This window comes from Octodon degus, unplaced genomic scaffold, assembly GCF_000260255.1.
Source record: "Octodon degus isolate 3935 unplaced genomic scaffold, OctDeg1.0 scaffold00072, whole genome shotgun sequence".
Lineage (NCBI taxonomy): Eukaryota > Metazoa > Chordata > Mammalia > Rodentia > Octodontidae > Octodon > Octodon degus.
In genome coordinates, this window is record NW_004524648.1 from 3,920,342 (window position 1) to 3,929,703 (window position 9,362).

The 9,362-nt window shown below is 33.1% G+C and overlaps 1 protein-coding gene across 1 annotated transcript in view; it reads right to left on the reverse strand.

Annotated features, from left to right (window-relative positions):
• Efcab5 (EF-hand calcium binding domain 5) overlaps nt 1–4,775 on the reverse strand; it is a 242,731-nt gene extending 237,956 nt beyond the window's left edge. Inside the window, exons 1-2 of the mRNA XM_023720027.1 lie at nt 4,721–4,775; nt 3,588–3,672 (exon numbers count right to left, since the gene is read on the reverse strand). The gene's annotated coding sequence lies outside the window, so the exon portion shown is untranslated. The remainder of the gene's footprint in view (nt 1–3,587; nt 3,673–4,720) is intronic.
• Nucleotides 4,776–9,362: the final 4,587 nt, after the last annotated feature.

Genomic DNA, 9,362 nt, shown 5'->3' on the forward strand with positions numbered 1-9,362 from the left:
GTCACAAGGAAAATTAGATGTAGTATTACAGAAAGCCACAATTATCTGAAAGGACTATTAAAATTCTTTTTTTCAAATACATATCTATGTGAGGCCAAATTTTAATATTCTTGTAAGAAAATGTGGAAAGTAATATAACGTACCTCTCACCTTTCAGTTGGATTTGCAAACAAATAATTTTGGAGGCTAGTGAGTAGGTAGAATGTATCTACTTTTTTTATCATAATACTCATTAATATACAATGCTTTTATTTTTAAATGAGTGAGAAAAAGCAATTTTTTAGAGTCTACAGATCCTAATATACTCTTTTTTTTCCTTTTAATCTCTCTAACACAAAGCAAGACAAGTATATTTCTGCTTGCTTTAAGGGTAGTGCTACATATGTACAGCAACTTAATATCTACACATCTGCTATAACTCATTAGTAACCTCACAGATGAACTAGGGCATTCTCTATCTTCAATGCAGCCTGATAGTACTTCTCTGGTGTGCTTGGCCATTAAAGGTTGCCAAGCAATAATCCTAGTGTTTGCATTGTCCCCATTGATACACATAATGGAAGTAGACATGTGTTTGGTTACAACTCTAGTCAAACACTTCTCTCTTACAGCCATAAAACTAAGAAAAGAAAAAGAGGCACAGCAATAGCAGGGACAATAAATCAAGATTCTGAAAAAACTTATTTGAATCTGCCTTTTGACTGAGTGACCTCTGAATTCAAGGATCACAAATTACAGAACTGCCTCAAGGGCAAATTATTTTAGAGGCTTAATTAAATATAGCTTCAACAAGTACTGGCTTTTTCAGTAGGTCTGAGTTTGTATGTTCCTAAATCTTTTACAGATAAATTGATTGGTTCCTTTATACATTCACTAAACAATTACTGATTTCTAACTGTGTACTAGGCACTATGCTAAGCACTAGAACTCTTCTTCTAGATCTATTTCACAAAATCTTCCTAGAATGAAGATTCTGAAGCTTCCTCCAGCTCACATACTTCAATTCTCTTCTAACATGCAAAAACTTATGCAGGCACTGTGGGCATAAATGCTTTCAACTAAATAATTAGGTACAAAAAAATTCCTTACTCATACTTTGAAAGTTCTGGCCTTAAAAGTGATTTTTATCATTTCTTGTACCTAGTGCACAGCTCACCGCCAAGCGTAACCTCAATACAAAATCTATTTAAGGACATAAATGGGAATGCATTATAATCCACATTATAATAAGCCACAGAAGGTTCTTTCTAATGTTATACAACATTAGTGGAACTGGCTGCTGATTAAACTTGTGAGAATTTGTGCAGCAGAATTATTCAACAAGCTGATGTTCTTTAAACACAGGATCTACCCGAAATGTAGTAGCCTTGTCCTTGTTAGCAGGATTTCTCAATATTTGTGCATAGTGTAAATGACTGCTCAGAAAAAGAAGAAAAGCACTATTCAACATTATTTAAATTGAAATTGAATTGCTATAGGAAAAGGCAGCATCTTACAAAACTTTGTTAAGCTTAAGGCTGTGTAATAAGACAAGAGCTCGGCAAACTGTATATTTTTTAAAGTGTTCTTCAAAATACAAGTTAAATTCATAACCACAAATGGAGAAGAACTGGGATGAAGAATTGATATGATACACTGTTTTCTACACAAACCCAAGTATTTGAGTATATTTTGGGAGCTGCTTAGCAAGGTAACATCACTTTAATTTTGACAAGTATATAACAAGGATTATGACACTTCCTTTGACATGCTGAAATTACAATAATAGATCCTCTTCCTACTTCTTTTATATATACATATTATATTTTATATCTATATAAAATGTATATATTGATGTTTAGAAAGTAGGGAGTCAGAATATAAGGTTTATACTTACTGATTACTGAAGAAAAGTACATTGTACTGCATTTGATAGCACAAGCAACCACAGTGTTTTCAGCATTTACCATATACTGGAATGAATATACAGACAAAACACACTTCCCTCTACTAAAAAGGCAATTAGAGAAATTGAAAGTATGTACAAGAATGGGAAATGCACAAACTTTTAATTGACATTTTTCTAGGGTGGCAATGAATTACATGATGGACTATATATGTGAAGTTTTATAGACACAAATTTGGCCACAAACTAATTAAAGGGAATGCCTAATTAAATTATAACAAATTACCTTGATCACAGTTCTATTTGGTATGTTTAAAATCAAAGAGTGAATTTATAAACCTGGCCCAGGCAATTAAGGTAAAGACAAAGTAATAGTGGAAGGGTGAGGTAAAGAGAAAGTAAAATCAGGAAGCTAAGATGTTAGGGCAGGTAACAGAGGGCAGGTAAAAACTTGTAAGGAAGAAAAAATTTAAAAGTTAGTAAAGCTGTGAAAATAGTACTGTTTATAAGGAAAAAAAAAACCAAGGGTTATGAACATCACTTCTTAACGTGTAGTAACAAGAAGAAAAAGTAAATGACTGCTCTTAATCAGGTTAAAAGAAGGAAACTTTAGAAAAAAGTAAGCACCCAAAAGTTATAACTAGTATCTATGCAGAAAGTTATGGTTTAGAAAATACTTTGATAATTATTATTATAATTCAACCTAGCCTAGCCTCACACATACTAAATATACAATACTTGCAAACAGATTTGAAAGTAACTTAAAGTCAAATTGTTACATTTTAAATATTGTAAAGAATTTCTGTTAGCATAAGTTGTTACTAAATCTGGAATAAGAAGTGGTTACAGTGAAAGAAATGAATGTCTTATCCACTAATTTGTTAGCTTCTTCATCCCATAAATTTCTACTCTACATAATTATGTGGAACTTAAGTAAAAGATGAGGTAGGATTCAAGTTTTAGATCAAACAGTATAAATATGTGGTCAAGTTCAGTAACAAAATAATAAACATGACTGTATTTGTCACTTTCCTGCCACTAGAACAAAATAACCAATTCCTACAAGTTAAAAAGAAAGAAGTTTATTTTGGCTTACAGATTCTGAGGCTTCAGCCCCTGAGCTGCTGGCTCTAAGCAGAAAGGGCACATGGAAGAGAGCTGCTCAACTTTGGGAAGCCCGGATGCAGAGGGAAGGAGCTAGGCAACACAATTCACCCTTCCAAGTCATTTTGTCAATGGACAATTTTTCACCCAGGTCCCAAATCCTGTCAGCACATTCGGCTTTGAACTCATTAATGGATTATCTGTTGATGACTATTAGCACCTCCATGATGCAAGCACCTTCCAAAAACCCCATTTCTGAACACCACAGAGTTTTGGGGAACAATTTAGCCCTAAACCATAATAAGGACCAAGAACAACAAGCAGCCCATATCACTACAATTCATTTTCCTGTATTAGTGGATTATCTGCTGGGCATCAGTCAAGTCTTTCACTAAATTTTCTCTTAAATAAGAAAAGATGAATATTTTAAATTTGTCTCAAAAGTAAAGAGTAAAGGGAATCTGAACTATTTTCAAACTATATTTAAAATAACCCCCAGGATTAAATTTTTTTAATGAAAAATTTTGAAGAATACATCCTCAGTGAAGAGGTAATTTTTTAAGATACTACTGTATAAGAAGAATAGTTAATTCTCTACCTTGGGATTTTGTTTCACCTTCTGCATCTTCCACCACATGTTTGCTAGTCTCTGTTGCAGAGACATCTGGTCCATCCTGTGAATTCTTTGTAAGGAGAAAAACAACAATTTCAAAATAAATTGCCTTTCCTCAAAGTTGCATTATCTCTTACAATTAAAGGGGAATTGATTTCTTTGTAGCTGTTACTAAACATTCAGACTTAATTGGGAAGGGGGACTTAATGTTGCATATTAGAAACAAAGCAATAATCATAATTTATACATTAACAAGATAAACGTTTGACTCAACATGTCACTTCATCTTCCTATTACTAACAAAACATTGGAAGTATTGTTGGAAGTATTTCAGTGGTGTACTAGTTCTTAAATTATATAATACTTCTCTAAATATAATTTGAGATTGTATCATAATGGAATCAAACATTTGAAAATGCCACTTTTTAAGCTATTAGCAACACTTTAGATATGTGTGCAGAAAGAAAAACATTTCATCTTAATTGAAGAATTTAAAGATTAATTTATGAATAATGCTGGGAAAATAGCTTTTTATGCTTTTAAAAATAGGATATTATAAAACTTCCTTTTAGTCAATTAATGTGAATTTGTTTAACTATTTTGAACTGCTTCCTTTTCATTATTATAGTTTTTTCACCGAGTTAATATTATATTGATTTACACAAAATTACTTAAATTATTAACATTGAAATTACATTTTCAGCAGGACAGTGATGTTACTCTAGAAATGGGTTCTTATTGTACTTAAGTTAATAATTCTGATTTTAGAAAGCAAGTTTAATTTATCTATAATTCATATTAGCTCCTCTCAAATAATTTACCTACGTATGAGAGCTTCCTGGGAGTAAATGAGTCATTTTAAAAACATAATTTGCAATTTTCTATTTGCTATTTTGCTTATTTGTGTGTGTGTGTGTGTGTGTGTGTGTGTGTGTGTGTGTGGTACCGGGAATTGAACTCAAGACCCTGAGCTTGCCAGGCAGGCGCTTATTCTACTGAGCTATCTCCCCAGTCCTTACTTATCTGTTTGAACACTCAAAGTTTTTCCTTGTTCATAAAAACTAACTTATCTAGTTTATTCCCCAGGGTTAACATCTTATTATTCATGGTAACTGTACCTCAATAGGCTCTTGTACTTCAGTTGTATCCTGTTTTTCTTTGTCTTCTTTTCCATTTTCCTGAAATTAAAGCAGTGTTAATTAGTTCAATGTTATCTAAGAGAATCTGCGGGTTAATCTAGCGACTTACATTCTAATATAGCAAGATTTTTATTTTAAAAACTTTCATATAGTGAGAAAATATCATTCCAAACGAAATTATACAAAAGTATTTATATCAACAAATTGAACAGTTAAGGAATTAAGGATAATTCAGGAATGCCGATCAACAGGGAAGCACTTATTCTACTGAGCTATCTCCCCGGCCCAACTATTATTTTGACCTTTTTTAAATTATTTTTCTGTCAAAATCTATGGAACACTTCAATTACAAAAAGCAGTAAAGAATATATCACTGCATTTTGATTTTCCCAAGAATGTTGAATTTCAAATCCTTTCCTCCACATTATACTATAGATTGAATCTAGTTCCTTCACACTAAGCTACATCCCCATCCATTTAACTTTTGTTCATTTGTTTGTTTTTGAGACAGTGTCTCACTAAGTTGCTAAATTGTCAAGGCTGGCCTTGAATTTTCAATCCTCCTGCCTCCATCTCCCAGAGAGTTGGGATTATAGGTATCTACCACGATATCAGAGTCAAATCTTTTCATATATTTAGAAATCTTTGTTGGCTATGAACCTGAGCAGGTTTGGATTCCTCCTGGGATGCTGATCCACTCATCTGGTCCACTGAAAATATCACCAAATAGTATAGATAAGTAATATGAGGCTGATACTAATAACAGAGCTTGTTAATAAACAACAAAAGTGGCCTGGAAAATTAAAATCTCCCTCATCCCCACACTCATAGCATCCCACCATTCTATTGAATGGTCATAAATTCTCAACTGTCAAACTTTTTAAACTGTACTACTGTTATTACTGTTATTACTGACTGAAGCTCGTTCGGTATGAACTAGCACTCAGGAAGACAAGGAAATTCATGGTGATAATCATTGTTACCATTTTTTACAACTTCAGTGATGATAATGCAAATTGATTGTTAATATTAGTATCACCTTTATTAATTTTTGAAATAATAGTCAAAGTAACAGAAGGGGAAACTTTGGCACCTAATTCACATGAGAAAAGTAGATAATAGAATAATAAATTCATTAATTATTATTAAAGTGGGCACGAGTTTGTGTAGAATATACTTTTTGTTTATTCATATTGAGGAATTGAATAATCACAAGATCCCTACTTCACTATACTGCTGTGCCAAAAATCATTTGATAATTTATGTATATATGTACTAGGAGCTGTATAAAGAGCAAATTATGTACATTGTATCTCTGTTTCCAGGGCAGTTATAATCTAGACACTCTTTAATTTGAAATCATATGAATTTAACACTCTGGAATATTCACTCTCTTTTACATCAACAAAATATATAGTCTAGTTGAATAAACCAAAAGGTTTCCCTTTGGCAACAACTGATTCCAAAACAAAAACAGCTGCTTCAAATACTTTTTAAAAGCAGTTCATAAAAATATACATTTCTGTGATAGTTCTGAACTGTATTTAGTCTTTGCTTATGGTATCCATCTGCTGAAATTGCTAATAAGTTTCCTTCCATTTCTTTTATTTTTATTTTTTGTCTTTTTGTGAGACACTCTCCATATGACCTATTTGCATGTAACTATTGTGTAATTGCCTTCTATATGCAGAAAGATGTTGGGGTCAAAAAGACCTCTCATTGAAGAATTTCTGAATTAGTGAGGGAAAACAATGCAATTCCATCTACAAAGTGCAAAAGTAGAAGGATATATTAAGTGCCACAGTATGGAAAGGAATAAGCAATTTTCTCAGGGCTGTTAAGGAAGTTTTTACAAAGAGATTTCCAAGTTGAATTTTAGAAGATTAGCAAGAAATTTTTGTCTAAGGGGGGGGGGTTATTTGAGGAAGGAACAAAGTATTCAAAGGTATAAAAGTTCAGAAAGTGAAGTGTTCATATAACAGCAAAGGTAGAAGACAGTAATAGAATATGAGTCTAAGAAAGGTAATAACAGTATAAAGCTGGGCAGAATAGCATACCTGTAAATCTCTGTTACTTGGGGGGCTGATGCTGGGGGATTGTGAGTTTGAGGCCAGTTAGGGCAACACAGTGAGATCCCCAATCAAAAACAAAACAAAACAAAACAAAAAAAACCAGCTATACTCAACATGTAAAGAATTAAGGAGTTTGTGAGATCAAAGTGTTTGGACTTTATTTTGTACTTTTAAAGCGGAAAACAGATTTTATCAAACGGAGTCTATAAAGGTTAACTCCCAGGGTTTGGGTAAGTAGCTCGATGAGAAAGAACCCTTAGAAACATTAGCAACATGGAGGGTGAGCTGGAAGTGTGAAGGACTTGAGGAAGAAAAAATAAAGGTAAATTCTGTATCTGAGATGAATTCCTTACTGTACCTTACTCTAGTTGAGGCCCTGCTAGATTGTGTAAATACCTAGTTGTATCCCCCAGGTTCACATTTTTAGTGCAAGCAGATAGCTTCTGACTGCAAGACCCTGCAAAGTGCTTGGAAAATAATATTCATGGGAGAAGTCCTCAACAAAAGATGGATAGGCAGTTGCATACAATCCTATTCTTGGGAGATTCCTGAACTGTGTTCTATATGGTTTTCCAGAGTTCCCCAGTGGTATTGAATCTCAGTTGCACATAGTGTAACCCATCCAATAATGTATTTGTTTGGCATTTTTCACATCTACTTCCTTATGATTGTATCCTACAAACAACTAACCAATGAACTTGTACCTAAGTCTTAAATCAGGTTCTCTTTCTTAGGGAATCCAAGTTAAACACATAATCATTAGGGTTGGGGTTGTAATTGAATCTCAGGAGAGAAGGAAAGGGGTAATTAAAGGCCCTCTGATTATTATTTTTATATTCAGAAAGCTGAATGAATGATGACACCATTAAGTAAAATAAGGAAAAGAGAGAACAATAGATTTGAGGAATGATACAATGAATTTGTGTTAGGAGATGTTACAATTAAGACTGATCAATATGTCAGGTATAGTATAGTGACACATATCTGTAATTCCAGCATTCTTGGAAAGCTGGGCCAGAAAAATTACAAGTTCAAGCCCAGACTTGGATATGCAATTTAACAACTCAGTAAGACAGTGTCTCAAAATAAAAAATGAAACAAAGGGTGGAGTATGTAGTTCAAGGCTCAATATATTAAAGACCACTTAACTATATTATAAAATATTGACAGAATATTATGCAAAATTAAGATGATGCTAGGAAAATTATGGAAGTACTGCCCAGGCAGAGTAGTGTTACTTTGCCTGTAATCAGTCAAATTGCACAGCATTCTGTGTAGCTCTATCTACCCATGCAGGAGATCTTCTTCATTTCACTTAGATTATTGGCTTCCAGATAGTGCTTTTCTGCTTCTAGTAAAGGGCCCTTTACACTCACCCTCAATAGATTTGTAATTTTCATTTCTAACCCTCAATTGATTTGTGATTTATAAATCACTTTCCAGTATTTCCAGTATAAAAGAAAAATTTTAAAAATAATTCTGGTTACTACAACTAAAAAAATAAGAATGCCTTTTATTTATATACGTTGTGAGTCTTGATCACCTGCATATCAGTAGCAGGCATTTGCAGGATGATGCTAGGGGAGCTCACCCAAGGAGAATAAATGAGTGGAAGAAAAGTGAGGTTGACAGACATTTAAACATAGATCCAAGAAGGAAAAGCCTGTAAGAGAGATACTAATGAATATTGAAATTGGAAGGAGAAGAACCAGTAAATAGCAAGATCTAAGAAACTGAGGCCATTAAAGGTCAATTTGCTAAGGAGAAATCAAGGAGGGTAAGGAATAAAAATAAATTATTGAGCTTATTGACAAATCATTTATGACCTTTGTAAGAACAGTTACTCAGAGTACCTGAAATATGTTGTACAATCTACTCCACAGTCTTATCAAATAATTTTAATAATCCTAGTTTGATAGGAGTTTGAGTAACTTGCCCAAAGTCATACAGTAATTGGTAGATCAGAATTCTAACCAATTTCATAGGATTAATCTTAATACTAGATTAGCTAATGAATATTTTCTTCTTCCCGGTTTAATTTTTAAAAAAAATTTTATCAGTACACATTTGTAGTACATAATGATTATATTCAATTTAGGGAATTGTTACACATATATAACACACCTCAATTCTTTTTGTCCCCCTTTCCCTCCACTGTCTTTTTACCACTGAGGATTATATAACTACAACAATCAATAGAATGCTAAGCGCAAAAGATGAAGAGTAAATGTGAAGTCATGGAGACAGAAAAAGTAGAGTATACTTTGATGAAGTTCCTAGCAAGGAGGAATTCTGTACACTTATTTATCAAAACAAATAACATTATAAACTTAAAATTTAAACTTCTCTAGTGTCAGGACCAAGAATGTTTATAGATTTGTTTATTAATGCAGTTAGCAAAAAATTTATAGAGTATTTGCTATGTATAAAATCACATGTCCTGGCATGGTGGACAACAGGTACTTGGGAAGCCAAGGCAGGAGGATCGCAAGTTTGAAGCCACCCTGAGCAACTTAGTGAGACCATGTCTCAAAATCAATTTTTTTTAA